This window comes from Pelodiscus sinensis, chromosome 5 (assembly GCF_049634645.1).
Source record: "Pelodiscus sinensis isolate JC-2024 chromosome 5, ASM4963464v1, whole genome shotgun sequence".
Classification (NCBI taxonomy): domain Eukaryota; kingdom Metazoa; phylum Chordata; order Testudines; family Trionychidae; genus Pelodiscus; species Pelodiscus sinensis.
This window is the reverse complement of record NC_134715.1, coordinates 28,763,317-28,782,771: the sequence shown is the minus strand read 5'-3', so window position 1 is coordinate 28,782,771 and position 19,455 is coordinate 28,763,317. Positions and strand designations below refer to the sequence as shown.

At 44.4% G+C, this 19,455-nt stretch overlaps 1 long non-coding RNA gene across 4 annotated transcripts in view; it reads right to left on the bottom strand.

Annotated features, from left to right (window-relative positions):
* The window catches only part of LOC142829561 (uncharacterized), a 68,060-nt gene that overhangs the window by 32,737 nt on the left and 15,868 nt on the right, over positions 1-19,455 (bottom strand). For 2 of the 4 annotated variants that reach the window (XR_012904067.1, XR_012904066.1), the window contains exon 2: positions 7,980-8,178. This is a non-coding gene — a long non-coding RNA (uncharacterized LOC142829561). Of the gene's footprint in view, positions 1-7,979; positions 8,179-8,279; positions 8,554-18,674; positions 18,751-19,455 lie in introns of those variants that run through there. The other 2 variants (XR_012904068.1, XR_012904069.1) reach the window with 2 other exon arrangements.

Sequence of the window (19,455 nt, the reverse complement as noted above, 5' to 3'; positions counted from 1 at the left end):
ATGAACTGCAGCTGGAAGTCATTGAGTTGCAAGCAAATGACCTCCTTAGGGACAAGTTCAAAATAGGACTGGTGGGTTTTTACCAGTTTTTGCCCAAGGAAGACTTTCCTAATGTCAAAACTTTTGCATCAAGGTACCTTTCAATCTTTGGAACAACATACCTGTGTGAACAAACATTTTCAAGAATGAAATACGTGAAGAACAATTTGAGAACAAACTTGTCCGATGATAATCGCAGGTCACTGTTGATGTTAGGGACAACAAATCTAAAGCCAGAAATGTCTGCTATTTTGGCATCCAGGAAACAATTTCACCATTCACACTAATACAGGTGTTCATGTGTAGTGTATCAATGTGTTATTAAATAATAACTGAATAAAATAATATTAAATAAATAATTAAAAACAACATCCATGTTTTGATTGTTTTTTATTTGGACCTCAAGTGTGTAGTCGGCCCCCGAACTGCTGTTTGATAGTTAATGCGGCCCTCGGGCTGAAAAGTTTGGAGACCCCTGCCTTAGAACAAGGGTTTTCAATGGTGGGTCAGGACCCTAATGGGGTAGCCAAAGCTGGCCTAGCCTTGCTGGGGCCTGAAGCTGAAGCCCGAGCCCCAACGTCCCAGGCGGAAGCCTTCACTGGCGGGGCTAAGGTTACAGATAGTGGGGTTCAGGCAGGCACAGGCTTCAATCTCCCCTCTGGGGATCATGTTGTAATCTTTGATGTCAGAAGGGGGTTGCGGTGCAATGGAGTTTGAGAATCCCTGCCTTGAAAGGTCTGTCTGACATTCAAGGTGCTTAACATGTTGTGAAAGCAGCTGTGGATAGTCCCCAGCAGACTTGTTCTAGGGCAGGCTACTCCTAAAGCACAACTGTATGAAGGTGTGTCCACATTCACTGTTACAAGTGTGCTAATTACTTCACATTAACTGACAACACATTAAACCCATCCAGATAAAAATGCCTAGAGGGAGGAAGGGGGCGGAGTGCCTTCCCCACCCTTGGAGACATCTCCTCTGCAATTAGACATCCTGCACTGTCCTGTAAGCTGACTCAGGTTTGTAGGGCCCAGGCTAAAGGACTGCCTTTAGCCTGAGCTCCTTGTGCCTGAGTCAGCTGGCATGGTCAAGTTGTAGTTGTCTATTTGTAGAGGAGAGGTACTCTAATGAGGTTAGCAATAATTGCCCTCCCCTTACACTACAGAAAGTATTGTCTGGCCCACGTAGAACATCTCTAGCGCGCCTACAGAGACAGTATGTTGCTGTCCCATTCCTTACTGAGGACTGTGACTAAAAGCACAATTTAGCCCTCTACTTGCATGATCCATGGGCTGACGTAGTGTTCCACACTTTACATGTGAGGCAAAAGTAGTACACAGTTCCCAATGAGTAAAGTCCAGAGATGTATAAGGGAATCTATTTTATTGAGGCTAAATGACTTGCCCAAACTTACATAAGAAGCTGGAAACTGAACCCAGATTTCCCGAGTCAATTTCCACTGCATTTCTCACATGAGCAACATTCTCATATCATGGTATATGCTCAATTTATTAGACAGGCACATAGATAAGTGTCACCAAATGAAATTAATAGTCAGCAGGTTTAAAACAAAAGGAAGGGTTTTTTTCCCCCCACTCAGCGCATAATCAACCTGTGGAGCTCCTTGCCAGATGATGTGGTAAAGGTTAGAAAAGGGTTCAAAAAAGAGCTAGATAGATCCGTGGAGGTTAGGTCCATCAATGGCTATTAGCCAGGATGGGTAGGAATGGTGTTCCTAGCCTCTGTTCCTCTGGAGGTGGGTGACAGGGGAGGGATCACGTGAGGATTACCTGTTGTGATTCCTCCCTCTGGGGCATCTGGTATTGGCCATTGTCAGCAGACAGGATACTGGGCTAGATGAACCTTTGGTCTGACCCAGTATGGCCGGTCTTATGTTCTTATGTAAAAGCACAGTTCAACAAGCTGTACCGTGCCTCCCTATCCTACTGCTGAGACATGTTATTAATCTTGAATTTCAAAGCACGCATCAAACCCTACATTTTCCCTAGGCTAATTTGATTTCGAAAGTAATTTACAGTCTTACAAACCTAGTGGGCTTACTTCACTTCTGCTGTGTGCTATGTCTAGTCATCATTCACACCAATGCACCTCCATTTGGCAGGGTGCTACACCCACATTGTGCTACACCCATGATCACCAGGTGCCAAGCTTTGGAGAATCAGGCTCAATAGGGTTGCTAGTAAGTTGATTACACTGTAAGCAGTGGACATACCTTTAAAAAAAACTAACAAAGAAATTGGTGCTTTTCTAGTTTCCCTGTAAGAATCCCCTACAATGTGAATGGCTTTAGAGCACAGAAGGGCATTCTGTACAGCAAACTGGCATCTGAAAAAAGACTCAAAGGATGTCCAAAATTTTCTTACAAGGATCTTTGCAAGGCCTCAAGGAAATTGATGTGGACAAATGGGAAGATCACACTCAAAACTGCAGCCTTTGGACACAACAGGTCTCCAGAGTTATGAGAAGTCCAGCTTAGCGGAGGAGACGAGAGCTCACTGAAGGCAAATCCCGAAGGTTTAAAACATTGCCTTTAAATGGGACAGATGCAGCAGAAATAGTCTCTCTTGAGTGAGTCCCTTAAACCACCTTTGTGGCTGCCATAAAATCAACTGATTAAAATTCTTTACCTCTCAGGTGAGCGTAACCATGGTCTCTGGAGACTGAAGGGTGCCTACTATTAGTAGTACTTTTGGGCCTCAAGTGGGATCAGGACCTCACTGTGCTATGAGAGAAGAGTTCACAATCTAAATAGACATATCAGAATACCAGATGGGAGAAAGGAAGCACAGGTGGGCAGTTGAGGGTAAATTACTTGTCCAAACTTACATAGAAAGCGGGGAACTGAACCCAGATCTCCTGGGTTCATTTCCATTGCATTTGTCACCTGAGCAACAGTCTCATATCATGATGTATGCTCAATTTATTAGACAGGCAAGCTAGAATGGGGAAAAACCACAGAACAGCACAGCCCTTGCTGAGAGTGGTCATGAAAGACCATGGTGCATAGCAGGCACATCTACACTGTAAGCAGGATCCTGCAGCAGCAAGTCTCAAGAGCGCTGATTTACAAACTCTGCCTCACACTGTGACACTAAAATTAGCTGTGCAGCCATTGAGTCTGAGGCTGGGGCATGATCTTCAGGGCATGAGCCAACACAGCTATTTTTAGCACTACAACACATGCCCTGCAAGTGAGGGGCTGTATATCTGGGCTCTGGGACTCATTTTTGTAGGCTCCTGCTTGCTGCATAGGCCCTTGAGGGACCATAAAGCACCATGAACTTGTATAGGGATGCCTTGTGTGACCTGCTTTTTCATGGCAATAATGATTGGAAAGAAAAATACACAACAAGCATCTACACCTTTTGAAAATACAAAGCACCTTGGCATTAGCTCTGAAACACAGCAGTATGAATACACTCCATGGTCAAACATGATAGAAAACCTGGGCTGAATTGTTGCCATGCTTTTTGCTATGCCTTTACCAGGCAGAAACTCAACCCCCAGAGGCCTAGCTGGCTCTGATAGTTAAAAAGGGTGCGGGAAGAGAAAGAGGAAGAAATAGTAGCTTAGATACATGGTCCATATCTATAGGATTCCCCTCATTCAGTGACACACCATACACAGAGCCTCACCCTGCATGGTGAGTATGTAGGATTGCCAGATGGTCTCCCAAAAAATACCGGACAAAAAGAATGCGGGATAAGCGGCAATCAAAACCCCGCTTCCCAGCTGGGACTCCCAGCCACTTTCCCCACCCCCACCAGGTTTCTGTGCAATCACAGGCTCTAGAGCCGATCGTGGCCCCACCTTCTAGCTGCCCCCCTCGCCTATGCCAGGCTTCTGTCCGGTGCGCAGCTGGAAAAATCAGAGAGTACTGGACATTGCACATGTTCGGTATTCTCTGATTTTTTTTTACAGGACAAAGAACGCAAATACCAGACTGCCCGATAGAATACCAGACTCCTGGCAACCCTATGTACTCAACGGGAATAAAAGTGTGTTTAACAGCAGTGTTAGCTATCATCTGGCAAACTCGTAAGGTGGACAAGACAGATATCTCTTTCCCATGTAAGCATGACTCTAGTTCACACTAGGAGCTTATCATGTGTTAGCTAACGTGGTTTAAACCAAATACCTTCTCCTTCCCTTCCCCACAACAGAAGACAAGGTCGGATCAGTAATAGTACTTCCTTGTCTCTTATGGTTCTTGTATCCCCTTTTATCCTCCCAGCTGAAGCTCTTGATTTTACCAGGCATTGAGGTCTGGTAGAAGAGGCAGCAAACTGAGAATAAAATGACCAGGGAGGCAGGGGTCCTGGAACAATTTGTGTAGTGGGGATGTGTGAGACCCATTGAACCAAATTGGATATAATGAAAACCACCTCAAGCCAGGGGCTGCTATTGTTTCAGCACCTATGACCAGAGTTCTATTCCTGGCTTTACTACTGAATCACTGTTTGCACTGGATCTGAGGAAGTGGGTCTGGCCCACGAAAGCTCATCATCTAATAAACCATCTTGTTAGTCTTTAAAGTGCTACATTGTCCTGCATTTTGCTTCCCTGGGAAGCTGAGGGTCAAAATACCTATGAGGCTCTGAGCTGTCACCTCTCAGTACCTCCATTTCAAGATTATTTATCAGATGCCACATTGTGAGAACCTAGTAGAGTATCAGGACGGATAATCTAAAAACAAGAGAGTGGCCTGAATGAAAATTCTGGATTCAAACACTTGAGCAGCTTGGAGCAGGATCTGTACTTCACACAGGTTCAGGACAAATTTCTACTAAGCAGAAACAGTCTTTCACCGGTCAGTTCCCTGAACTGCAGAGTTGGGGCAAGCAAGATTCTGGCCTGCAGGTAGAGAGTTTTAAAATGGGCGAGGCAGTAAGAGAGAAACAGAAGGAGATGACTGATGAGAAAGATTCCAGAATGGGCCAGTAAGGCCTCCTTCGGAATGTCTTGTTAGATATTGGCAAGGAGTGTTGTCTTGGGGTTAGGCTAAGGAACTGGAGGTTAGAATTACTGGGGTCAAGTTAGCCATTGATTCATTATGTAGCCTTTGCCGAAGGCTATTGGCCCAGATCCTCAGAGGTATTCAGGATCCAAATTTCCACTGAATTCAGTAGAAGGTAGGAAACCAACTACCTTTGTACCTGAGCTTTCCATCTGTAAGCCAGCTGTAATAACCACTGCATTGGATTGGCATAGGGAAGGTTCAGTTAATAATGTAGATCATAGAATCATAGAATAATAGGACTGGAAGGGACCTCGAGAGGTTATCGAGTCCAGCCCCCCGCCTTCAAGGCAGGACCAAGCTCCGTCTACACCATCCCTGACAGATGTCTATCCAACCTGTTCTTAAATATCTCCAGAGAGGGAGATTCCACCACCTCCTTTGGCAATTTATTCCAATATTTGACCACCCTGACAGTTAGGAATTTTTTCCTAATGTCCAATCTAAACCTCCCCTGCTGCACTTTAAGCCCATTACTCCTTGTCCTGTCCTCAGAAACCAAGAGGAACAAATTTTCTCTTTCCTCCTTGTGACACCCTTTTAGATATTTGAAAACCGCTATCATGTCCCCCCTTAATCTTCTTTTTTCCAAACTAAACAAGCCCAGTTCATGTAAAGCACTTTAAAATTATTGGATGACAAGCACTAACTGAAAATGTAAATCATCATCACCGGTAATAAGTTACACCCTAACAAAGTACAAATGATACTGATTATTAAATCTGCAGACGATGCAGTTGCTTGTCTTGCTTTTTTTCTTATCATATGTCCCACCTACTTATCCAGCTGTGCTAGCAGAAAAAGCAATCATCATGTGGACATAAAGCCTGACTTTGTTTGACAGGGATAAAGTCAGTTCACAACTGTATTAAATGACACGAATGTGAAAGCACACCCACAGAACAAAAGGTGGATTGCCCAGAAAGTTCTGAAAACATGTTTTCAGCTGGAGGTACATACATATAACGCTTCACACTCTATAATGCTGTTCTTGGGAGCAAAGCTTTCTGCACACTGTTCATTTGGGTTCTCTATCTCCATTGCCTTGCACATCCAAGCAAAGTACATAGTGACATGTTAGGCCCACTTTGCACTCTTTGAGGAGAAGTAAGTGACTACTCAATGACAAATCAGGTCCATGAAACCAATAATGGCCTTTACTCTAAAGCTTTATGTGGATGGAACAGATTTGTGGGGGGAGAGGGGGAAGGGGAAGGGAAATGAGCTAGAATTATACAGGTACACTAAACTGAAAGAATGCATCCATACCTGTGCAGCTAAAGTGGCTGAAGCTCCTTGCCTTGGGACCTCACAGCACAACTTTCTCGATAAGTTCTGCTGCTAGACGGTGCATTAGGAGTCGGATATTGCAGTGGATTGTGATATATGTTACTAGAATCCACTGGAATTCTAAGACTTGGGGTGAAATAATCTCCCCTGATTTCTACCATGTTATTTTATAATGTGTTTTTTGCTAGCCAACTCCATTTTCAAGCTGCTTCAATTTATAAAAAAGATACCAAAGAACCCCAAAGTGCTGTCGGGCAGCGTGGAGGAAACACTGGCAAGCAACACTCTCCTGAGTCATTAATGTCAACGGGGATCCAGATGTACTGGCAATCATGCAGACCAACTGCTGTGGATGAGATGTAATACCATCCCCCCCATTGTTGCCATATTTGTGCAGGTGGGAGGGAGTCACAAATGTGCAAAGGTGGGATTTTAGCTATTCTCTTTGTATTGGGGGGAGAATGGCACCGAAGTTGTCTGCCCCTTGTAGTGGAAATGAGAATACCTACCTGGGAGAAATTTCATCCTTCTCCCACTCCTTGACCAGCCCTGGATATACATTGTACATTCACCTGTCTGACCCAACAAGTCTGAGTTTGGACTCTGTTTTTTCCTTTGGAGGGGTGAAAAGTGGCCACAGTCTTCTTAAGCCGAGGTATTGTTTATTTTAACAGTAGGAACAGAGCACATAGAGAAAATAATGTTGAGCAGCAGTCCTCTCTTACTTAAGATCTAACAATTCCCTAAAGGTAACCTAGAGAGACCTAACTTGTTTAGACAGCTCTGGTGGCCTGGGTTGTGTGATTCAATCCCCTTTCTGCAAAAAAATTACTCACCTCTCTTAAGATAGGTCCCTTTTATTCCTGCCATGGTTCATTTCTTCAGCTGTGGTCACGTCTTCTGCCCTGTTCCAAACCAGGTTTAAGGTTGGCCGGAAACAACACACAAATACCACCCCATCTCCCAAGGATAATAGTCCTAGCATTGTTACTTAATGTTCTTTAAGTGTTTTCTAAGAGGCAGCTTATCTTGACCATTCTGTTCCTTCATACCTGTTTCTCTAATTAGTCCTCCTTTGAATTAACCCCACACAGTAAACATCCCGATAATCAGGCCAATGTGCTCATAAGCTATGGAGCAGCTTCAAATCTAGAACATGCATTTGCTACTGGCGTACTATTGCTTTTTCTTTCATTATAATAAACTTACCCCATTTGCATTATCCTGATGTTTTTACATATTTCTCCTCTGCTGCTGAACCACCATATCTTCCATTGTATAGTTTGAGGGATGAGGGGAGAATGGTAATTGAAGGATAGGGAACATCATGTCACTTGGAGAGAAAGTTACACGGTGTGTCTTGGTGTATGGGCATGGGGATGCTTATGACTTTGGTGGGGACAGAGCTGCATTTGAAAGTTTAATTTTCTGTCCTCCACACCATTAGGAGCATGGCTTGAAGGTCAGAGAAAAATGGAACAACAGAGAAGTAATGATACCGCATAGGAACGGACACGTATGCTTTAGCCATGTGTGCCAGACAAAGGTACCCAGAAGAAAGTTTTCCAAATTTCCCAAAACCAACAGAGATTATAAAATAGCACATAATACTTACTGGATGAAGGCCCCTCTTCAGCTGTATCATTTTGGCTCTCCGGCTCAAATTCAGGCATTTCTCTGACCAGGAACCTGGCAGCAGCTCCAGTGGGGTCTCTGACTGGCTGCAAAATCTTTGTTGTCTGGGGAAATTTCCTCCTGCTTAGGGTCTGTGATGGCCTGCATGACTTCTGAAGGTGCATCAGCCTCATTATGGCCTGCCGTGAAATTATACAACATGTATTGAAATTTTGTGATGGCCGCAGGCAAAAAGAGAGCATTAGCTCCTTGTAGTAAGCACATGTACTAGAAGCATTACCAAAGGGCTTGGTTCTTGTCTTTGACATTTTTGTAAACTGCCACATCTTCTTGGCATTGGTATGTATCTCTGGCATGTATCCCAGGAGCGTCCCTTGTCCTGAACTGGCTCAGCTATTTGCTGGTAGATTTTTGCATTAGTTACTGCTGGGAAGATGCGACTGCACATTCTCCTTTCCCTGGAGGACCAGAAAATCCAACACCTGCTGATGTGACCAAGTGGAAGCATGGGAAACGGTGGCTATGACAGACTTGGTGTCTGAGCTTGCCAGGAGCTACAGTCACAAACAGATGCACATAAGCATGCCCCAGTATTTAACTAAAGACCATTGATTGAGATGACCTCAGAGCAGCAGCAAGCCCACAGATAACCGGACAGGCCAGTCAGAAATCAGGGCCTGCAGCCTCCCTCTAGGCCCCTAACGAGCATAGTTAACCTATAGTAAGCTGGGGAATTGGTGAGAAGAGGCACAAGACAGCTCTTAAGCCCAACAGCAACAGCTGTTCAATGCATCAGCCTATGGATGTGTTAGTTCTTGCCTTTCTTCTGCAACTAGCCTTTTCCCTTTTCCGGCCCCAGCTTTGCCTCACTCCAGGTAATCCAGCTCTGACTCCTGACTTGGGCTGTGATGGTTGGCTCTGGCATCCGGCCTCTGACCCTGGGTCCTATTTCTGGCTGCCTGAGCCCTGCTCCAACCACCAAGCATGATTACCAATGTCCTGACTTCTGCCACAATCCAGATGTGGAGTAAATGCGTTGTGGGGAACATCTCTGAAGCAGTATAGTTCCATCACAACAGGGGTGCAGCCACCTGAATCTTACCATGATATAACTCATTTTGGAATAATTCCAGCCTAACTTGCAGAGATACCCAGGGGAAACTTTCCCACTGTAGGTCAGGTCTAAAAGGCAAGACTACTTACATCAGTAAGCCAACTGTAACATTTGCAAGCGTGACACCATAAATTGAGGAGCATTTCACAACAAAGTAGCAAAAGCTGCATTTTTACTGAATGCTTATTTTTTGTTTTGGGGGTTTTGTTTGTTTGTTTGTTTGTTTGTTTTAAACATAAAAGGTCCTCAGCTGGTATCTCTCTTCATTGTTCCATTATGGAACTATCTGGATTTACACCAGCTAAGGAGCTAGTGGCCAACATGCGGCTCTTCTCCCCCAAAAGTGCAGCTTGTGAAGTTGCTCCTGCGAACCCCCTTCCCTCCCCGCTGTGCTCTCCCAAGATGAAAATCGTCAACGGAAGCCTGGTATGGCCAAAAACCCTAAGCTTGTCTCTTAAAGGGGCAGCCTCTTTTTTTTTTGCTTGACAATTCTGGTTGCGGCTCTTCGCATTTTTTCTGCCGCTGTTTTGGCTCTCTTTGTTAAATGGGTTGGCCACCCCTGATCTAGCCCATATTATCAGGAGAGCTGGGCGGCCCCCCAGCAAGGTGAGGAGTGGCCCAGCTCCGCACTCCTGGAAGCGGCAGCGCCTCATGTGGAAGGGATGGGGCCAATGGCAGCCAGCCCTCAGTGCCACCGGTACCACAGCATCCTCCTCCTCCCCAGTGCTGCCAGGAGCAAACTGCCCCTGCCATCCTAGGCAGTCCTAAGAGCTGTCCAGAGTGTGATGTGCAACACTCCAAGGGTAACTTAAAGAAGGGTTCAGGGCTCCGGGTGACAACACTAGAGCCCTAGACCCCTTTGACTTTCTGGGTCCCCAGGCCACTGTCCCCTTTCTCTGCCCCCACCAGCCCTGCATATTGTTCAATCTAAGAAGTTATTGATCTCCACCTTTCAATCAACATACTAAGAGGATTCATATTTATTGAGGTAACAGAATATCACTGTCCTATATTAAATTATATATAGCTGATCTACATTGTAAGTGTAAACACAATTGTTAGTACAATGTTACCATCTTAAGCATTTTTGCAGCATGGGTTTGTGTATGTTATAGTTTCCTCTTTTCCTCTGAGTCATTTCTCTCAGGAAATCATATCCCCAGCTTGTAGCATCAAATAATTAAGAAATGAAGTGCAGATCTTCCAACAACAACCAACAAACCGCAACAACAATCAGACCCATTTTTTTCATCATTCTACATGTGATTCTCTCATCTGAATCAACGGAAGTGTGACTCAATGGCAGGATTAGTTTATCAAAGTTAATCTACATATGTGCTAGTTGAGGATCTATCCTAAAATGTACAATTTATACAACCATAATAGACAGATAATGCATAGGTGAGGCCTCTGTAGTTTGGTTTAAGAACTTGTTTCAGTCAGTTCATTCTTCCTGAGCTGTATGCTGATCAGGTCCTAGATGTCTCTTTCTAACATTTCAATATGAGCATTAAAAGAAAAGGGCAAAACTCAACCAGTTTGCTTTACAGGGGTTTCCATATAAGCTCTTTCTTAGGTTTAGTCTGTTCTACACTCAATTTGCAAGTCAAAATTTAACAGAGCAACATTCAGTTAAAAAAAAAACAAAAAAAAAACCTTTGCACTTTGTACATCTAAATGACTTTGATTTTCAAACTCATGACAACCTATTTTACATAAAAAGTGACAAATTTACTAATGCTACAAGTGGGTACAGCGCCCATTGAACTCATAGATACACCTGCTTATGCTAGCCGCGATTTGGTCCTACACCTGTCTGAATTGCAAAAATAAATGCGAACCCTCATATGATTCCAGTGGAAAAAACCGTCCCAGACTTCAGTGTTATAAGTCCAATGACATACATGCAGTGGATGATTATACAGAAAAGGCTTTGCTTACCAGGTTTTGAACAGATACCCAAAAATAACGCATGCAAGGTCAAACACTGCTGTCTCCATTGATGTTTAAACATTTTCATTTGGGTTATCCAAATGATAAGGTGACAGATTCATCCCTTGTATAAGGAGGGAGGTACAATTCCCATGGAAACCTACATGGTGATGACTTGGAGGGTATGTCTACACTACCACCCTAGTTCGAACTAGGGTGGTTAATGTAGTCATTCGAAGTTGCAAATGAAGCCCGGGATTTAAATATCCCGGGCTTCATTTGCATCTTGCCGGGCGCCGCCATTTTTAAATCCCCGTTAGTGCGGACTCCGTGCCCGTGGCTACACGCGGCACAGAGTAGGTAGTTCGAATTAGGCTGTACCGGTGTACAAGGTGTACCGGTAGTTCGAATTAAAAAGCCTAATTCGAACTACCTACTCTGTGCCGCGTGTAGCCACGGGCACTGAGTCCGCACTAACAGGGATTTAAAAATGGCGGCACCCGGCAAGATGCAAATAAAGACCGGGATATTTAAATCCCGGGCTTCATTTGCAACTTCGAATGACTACATTAACCATCCTAGTTCGAACTAGGGTGGTAGTGTAGACATACCCGAACAGTGGTGCAAGTTTAAACAACTCTGGTGACCAGGGTGGTGTGAGTTTTCCACCACCTTACAGCTTGGGGTTAAAGCACTTTGGAAGGGAAGCTTGTACCACTGCTGCTTACGCAGCACCAGTTCTGTACATAAACAGAAGACAGATCTGGACTATTCCTTTGTTGAATCAGATTCCTTTTCTGGAGTGAAAATTAACCAAGGGTAGATTTGTATTTAATTGTACGAGTGGCTTATTGGCAAATGTATTTTCACCCTGAGAAGGCATCACTATTGCTCTGAGTACCTACTACCTATACTCAGTTTTGTAAGATCAATGGCAGGGGTAAGGAACCTTTTTTGGTTCGGGGGCCACTGACCCACAGAAAAAAAATCAGTTGGGGGCAATACACAAGCAAAAATACTGCAAAATAAACAAACCGACGTAGCTCCCGACTGAGAAGGACAAAGATTATCGCCACATTCCCCTCACACACCAGAGCTTAGGCAGGCTCAGGCTAGTAGATTTTGAGTGCTCCATCTCCACAGGAAGACAGCAGTGGGGAGAGAGGGTTGGAGTGTCAGTGTGGGTTACCCAATGCTACGGGAGAGCCGCAAGCCTCAGCAGCCAGATCCAATCAAGCCAGGGGCTGCATCTTAGCCCCTGGGCCTTACACCACCTATACCCTTCCCCCATCTATGGTGTTGCTTCTGCTCTCCAATTTGATAACTCCCACTTATCCACAATGAGCTTTCAAGATGTTAAACCAACACACTGATTACAAAAAATACTTGTGCGAAATACACAGGCTACTCAGGAACATTCCCAACACTTTCTTCTTTTATTCACATACATGTCTGTGGAAATGACATCAAGGAGAGGAGACAGCACGAAAGCCACCCACGTGAATTGGCACATCCTGTCCACTGAATGTTTGCAATGCTCTCCCATATTATTTACCATGCCCCTTTCATATGTAATTTTAAAAACCTGAACTGTATTATCCTCCCCCTTTGCTTGTGTTTTCTCTTTCCTTGACTCAACCTTCTCTTTGCTGTTCTTCTGAAAGGTCTTAGCATTCGTTTAATAAGGAACTCCAATGAGGATAAAAGAGAAGACGGGAGCTCAGCAGGGGAACATTTCCATTAAAATGTCGTTAAATACCGTGACAGATGTTGTAGCCAATGATTCCAGGAAAACTAGGGTTTCTGATTAATTTTACAAACACAGCTTCAGAACCCCAGAAGGCAAAGAGCTATGTAACTTGCATAACCAGTTTGGAACAGATAACTGCTGGGGGCGAGGGGCAGATCAGCACTGACCTATAAAATGCAACAAACAACTGAGTCAAGCGATTGATAACATTAATATACTCCATCGTCTTACACAACAGCTGGGTCATCATACAGGAACAAATTCCAACAGGGACTCAGTACACAGATGACAAATGCATTCAGTAACTCTTAAGGCTGACAGCTAACGAATAGCTGTCCTTAAGAGAGGGACTGAGTCTAGAAAAAACATTACAATTCTTAACTTCTTACATTCTTGGTTAAAATTCAGACAGTACAGAACTGTGAAATTTCTATAGCAAAGTAGTAAATCCAGACAGTTCATAAACTCAAAAAAGGAATAATAAAGTCTCATGCATAGGTGGCTATTTTTGATGAATTGGCTGTGACAACTGCTATAACTAAGAAGTTGTTTTCTGCACTACTATATGCACAGTGCATAACGTGTTTTTGATTCATAATCTTTTGCTCTCTAGGCTGGGGAACTGATTTTCAATCTTAGATCTCATCTGGGTGTATCTAAGAGCTTGTCTACTGGGTACATTGGTGCACATGGCTAGAGAGTAATTAGTATGTTTCACACTAATTGCCCCTGCTGGTGCAGACAACAGCTCCCTAGTTAATGTAGTGTTATTTGAAATGTGACTGATGGCAGTAAGATGCCAAAATGCCTTTGAAGATTGTGACACTCTGGTACTGACCATTCACAGCCTTTTTACCTAAAGGAGGTCGTGTCCCTTTTCAGTGTTTACATTTATGCAATGCTCCCTTGACTGTTTTTCCCAATGATGACACTGTGATTGTGTACAATACGTGCATTGGGACAAATCTGTGCTGAAGTGATTCCTGAGGAATTTTTGCCTCCCCAAAAGGTTTTAAGAAGGGCCCTTATCATCCAGGAAAAACAAATTGAGTTTCACAGTGGTTTCCACATTAAATAATAAATCCAATAAACCACACAAGCCAGATGTTCAAATCTGGTATCAATCAGTATAGTTTAATTGACTGCAGTATATCAAGTTATACTAGCTGGAGCTTTGGGCCCAATGGCTAAAATACATCCGACTCAGTACCAGTGCGAACAAAAATGAATCCAGTTAGCACAATGAGTGGGAGGAAGGCTGGTGTGTAAGCTACATCCTGCCCCACTTCATACCTAGCTTCAGTCTCATCTTGTTTAAGATGCTGGGTTCTGTGATGGGAGGGGCAGGTTTTATGGTATTAAACAGGGGAAGTCTGTTTTTTGGTCAAGGTCCAAGTTTCTTGGTCGAGATATAGTCAAGTTCCAGACTCTGAAGGAAATACAGTAAATAAAAAGATTGTGTGGTCCATTCAAAGGCTTCTGGTGGTTCAGATTCGGCCTGCCATCTGCCTGTTGACTATCCTTGGTATACAGGGTTCCATTACCTCTACATGCTGCAGGTGGTAATGACTAATGGATCTTCTTAGCAGCAGATACATTGGATCTTCCCCAGCCCTTCCCACAACCCCTTTGTGCACTGCAGTATACTGGAAGCTTTAATAAATGCTATCCATCCCAAATCCTGTCTTCCTCATGGTCTCACTGCCTCCAGTCACCTCTGCAGTCCTGGTGAGAGGTTTGGGAGCAGAATTCATACTAGACAGGCATGCTAGTGTGAGCTGCACTGACTGACTGTGTTGCAAAAAAAGCAAATGCTACCTGTACTAACTCATGTCTGATGTTGCTGATGGCTGTTTTATAATAACCACTTTGAAGCTTCTGTCTTCATATAACTCACAGCAATACAAGTCACACCCATGTTCCATTGCAAAACCAGACCTGTCCTGCATGCACACATAACAAACTGGCTTCATTCTTTCCGGGGAGTACCCTCACTGACTGAAAACTTATATGACACTACATGTCTACCCTTTCAGGCCCCAAGCCAGGGAAACACATATATACTTAAAGCAGATGCTTAAATCCTTGTGACTTCAATAGGATTTAAGCACTGGGCCTGTGAGCTTTTCCACACAAGTTAAGACAATAACTGATGCCTTGTAATGTCAAACCTAAGTAAAAGGGCCTTCATTCTTTACTTCTGAAGGATAACATTTGTCTGAGTTTTAATTTCATACCATTAGTTGACTACTAGCCATACACCCAGGAAAGTTTAAGACAACTTAAATTCATCAGGGTAAATAATCCACCTCCCTGAGAAACAATAGCTAGGTTGATAAAAGAATTCTTCCATCCACCCAGTGCTGTCCACATAATCTTGACTTTAGATCTACTTAGCACCAGTCAAGGGGGTGTGGATTTTACATACCCATGACCAACAGTTAAATAAACCTAATTTTCTAGTGTAGACCAGGCCTATGTTACTATATTAAATTACTCAAGCCAGTTCTGAGAACTGTATCACTCAGGGATGTGAAAAATCCACACCTCTAACTGATGTAGTTATGCCAATAGTACTTCACCCCAATGTAGACAAAGCTATGTTGATGTGAGAGCATCTATTGTCAACCTAACTATTGCCTCTTGAGGTGGTGGATTAACTATGGTGACAAGAAAAGGAGCTCTCCTGTCAATGGAGTGTCTTTAGCAATATAGCTGCACTGAGGTAACTGTGCTGCTGCATATGAAGACAAACCCTTCAGTTATAAATTGCCTGTTTCTGTTAAATGATCTCTAGATAAAAACTCAACTGTAGTTTCTCTCTCACAATACTGCAAACCCCAAAGGTTCAAAAGCCATGAATAGGGGTCCCCAAAATTGGGACCTGAGTTAAAAACGAGTTTTATTTTTGTAAATGTGTTGCCTTGCATCTGGTTTTTGAGCCTTCAGGGTTCACTTGGGTCACATTTCAAAGCTTTTCAAACCCACGTGGTTGTATAAAAAGCAAATAAAGCCATTTCAAGAAACCATATCCTCCTCCAGCATTATCCACCTGGCCAGTACCACAGAGATATGCAGGTGGCTGTCTCCTACCTCATCCCAAACTATTTAGCTGCACAGATCAAACCTCTCTAAAGCGAGACTCTCTGGTCGGGCAACAGCCAGGGTCCAGAGGGGCCATGGGTGTTCCAGGACCAGAGAGTCTTGGTGGAGGGCTGGTGGCTGGGGGCCCCTGCAGAGAGGCTGGAGCCAAATAGTGGAGCTATTGCTGCCCTGCAGCAGAAAAACTAGAAGCCCAGCAGTGGGGCTGCGGCGTGATGGTTCAGCTGCACAGTGGGACTGGGAACAGCATGGCTGCCTGATAACAGGGTCAGGAGCCCAACAGCTGGGCTGCTGCCTAGCGATGCAGCTACCAGGCAGGACTGGGAGGCAGCAGGGCTGTCTGACAGTGGAGCCAGGAGCTCAACAGCTAAGCTGCCCAGCAGTGGAAGGGAGGAAGGGGGGCAGGATCCTGGGAGTGGAGGGTTACCACCTGGCAGCACAGTCAGGAGTCCACTGCCACCCAGCAGAGGTTCCTGGAGCAGCTGGGAGGCAGCGGGACTGCCTGGCAGGGCTGGTGTGCAGTAGCAGGGATGCTGCCCAGCAGCAAACCTGAATCCCAGCTGTGGGGTTGCCACCCAGCAGCTCAACTGCTTAGGAGGATTGGGAGGCAGAGGGGCTACCCTGTGGGGCGCCCTGTGGGGACAGGAGCCCTGTGCTCAGAGGGGTCTGCGATGGTGGGGAGCCAGCCAGGAGGCTGGCAGCCAGGCTATGGCTAGGGGGGCTGGAGGGGGATGAGGAGTAGAAATTACCTCCCACAGTCCAGCAAAGTCCCTCATCTGGGACCAGTCAGGTCTTGAGTGTGCCAGACCAACCTTTACTGCCAATGTACCTAGAGCACCCTCTTCATATTAATGATTCAGGATGGCCATGCTAAACAGTGTTTCTACTCTGCTGCCTGACAGCAGTTTGAATAGGGTTCTGGCTCTCTAAAACCATATGATGTATGGATACTAGAAAAGGGGTTTGTTATAAGATACAAGGAAAGGAGATTGAGATGGCACATCTCAGAATTCAGGTAGACATCCCGCAATGAGTCATGAGAAATAGCCAAGACCACCTAACAGCAGAACAGGCTATAGGCCCCAAAAGCTCTGTGATTATTTTTAAAAAGCAGAGCACTGTGGATGTAGTGAGGGGAAGCAGAATCTTCAAGTTATAAAATTTGAAATATAGAGCAGAAAGGGACCTTGAAAGGTCAATCTAGGCCATCCTCCCGCACTGAGGCAAGATTAAGTATACCTAGACCAAATAGCTTAAAGTGGGTGGGGAACTTTTTTTTTGGGGGGGGGGGGGGAGTCAGGGGCCACTCACCCACAGAAAAATCAGTTGGGACACACACACACACACACACACACACACACACACAAGTGAAAAACAAACAAACAAACAAACAACCTCACTGATGTGGTACCCAGCTGAAAAGGAGAAAAACACTCCCCTCGTTCCCTTTGAACACCAGAGCCTAGGAGGGCTCAGTCTAGTAGATTTTGTGTGCTCCAGCCCTGCGGTGGGGTAGGGAGGAGGTGCTGGAGTGCCAGCACTGGCTCCCCAGTGCAGGGCGGGGGGGCACACCTTAAGCCTTGGGGACCAGAACCAGGCAAGCCAGAGACCACGTCCAGCCTCTGGGCCGGAGGTTCCCCATCCCTGGCTTAAATCTGAATAAATAAAGTGGTGTAGACACACCCTCTCAATAGATTTTTAAAGTGTCCCCCACCAAAAACTACCATCTTTACCATATAGCCCAACCATGCGTCAGAGAGGGAAAGAGAGCATACTGAGATTCTCATCAATCATCCGTCTCCAGGAGCTAAGTAAAACTAAACCATCTGATAATGAGACATATTGCACTGTTGTGTTCATGAGCACATATGCTCATGCTGTAGTTATAGGCTTCTGTCAATATTCCTTACCCAGACAAAATTCACATTTACTTCAGGAATGAAATAGGGAGTCATGGATACAAACCGTAACTGAAAAAAGTGCCTGTTTCTAAGTACCTAGGATGGGCTAGTGAATGCCTTACATTATTCTAGTTACACTTTAAACATGCAACAAAGAGATAGTCCCTGTCCTAAAGAGTTTACCATCTACATAAGAGACAACAGGTGGTTAGAACAAGCATTCAGTGCATATACAAACAAATGGGAGGAGTATGAGTAATAATGGATCAGTTATGATCAGACCTTTTTTTTTTTTTTTCATTTTAACTCATATAACTTAATACTTAAGCTACTCTTTTCCTCCAAATTCCCCAAAGTTGAATAGGCATTATGGGCCTGTTCCATCTCCCACTGAAGTCAGTGAAAAGACTATATTAATGAGAGTTGAATTAGGCCCCATTATAAGGAGGGTCTTTCAAATATCTGAAGAAATTTTGTTTAGGAATGCCTACCGAGAGATTAGCATACCCGGCATATGTTTTATTAAGCCTTATTGTACACTGGTTTGTACCATATCACAATAACTTTGTGCAGGTGTGAACAACTAAACAAAATGCAATGCTGACTCTCAAGTGCAGTGTCCATCACCCCTGCATATAAATATAAACACAAGAAATCTATCCGATCATCTCATGAAACAATATGCCTGCTCCACTTCCAAATTAGCATATTTGAGATTTGAATACTACACTTAGTCAATACAGGTCCCCCATCTCTTCCTCATAGAATAGCCCATAAGTTGTGCTGAAATGTAAAAATCTTCTTTACAACTTTCCTCATGTTTCCTGTTCTACAGTCTCCAGAAACATAAGACCTGACTAGCTTCAGAAGACTTACAAGCTGCTCCCCTTCCCGTTCCTCAGCAACCAGGAAAGGGTGAAGTCTCACTATCAAGGTTATAACAGACCTCTTTAGAGGCAAGGAATACTACTGATAGTAACCAAGGCAAACAAACAGAATGACTTAGGTTCTTAACATAGCAGCAGCAGCACTTTCAAGTATGTATGTGTGTGTACGTGAGGCAGATAGGAGATCCCCTGAGGACATGAGCAGTCTGCAGGCACAGACCATAACGTTTTCTATTATTCCAGAACATTCAGGAATAATGTTACATGCCAGGATGTCTCTGAGGTCTTATGACTGTCAGCTACAATGCTTGTATTGATCAGTGTGACCATTCAGCTTTCAGGCAGACCCCAGTGACTTGGGAGCACAACTCCCTTACACTTTCAATAACACTGGTTCTTCTAAGCCACCTGGGCTCTATTGAAAACTCCACCTCCACATTTTGTTTCCATCCCTAAATAAAATTACCAGATTTCCAGAAAGGCAGAGCAACCACATCTCCATTGACTGCATGTGAGTTTATCCAAGTGAGAGATGTGGATGCTCAGGACATCTGGAAACCAGCCCCCCCCCCCCCCCCCCCCTTCCCTCAGCCTTTTATTTGAGCATCTAGTTTTGAATCAAGGTATCTTAGCTCTTGGTGGTACCTGAGGATCAGTTGATACTTCAAAGTTAGGTCAACATTAACTGGCTGTGAATGTGTTTCCACTTCAATTTGTCTCCCACCAGCCTAAGTGCCTTGTTACAGCAATGCAGTTAAAACAACTTCCCT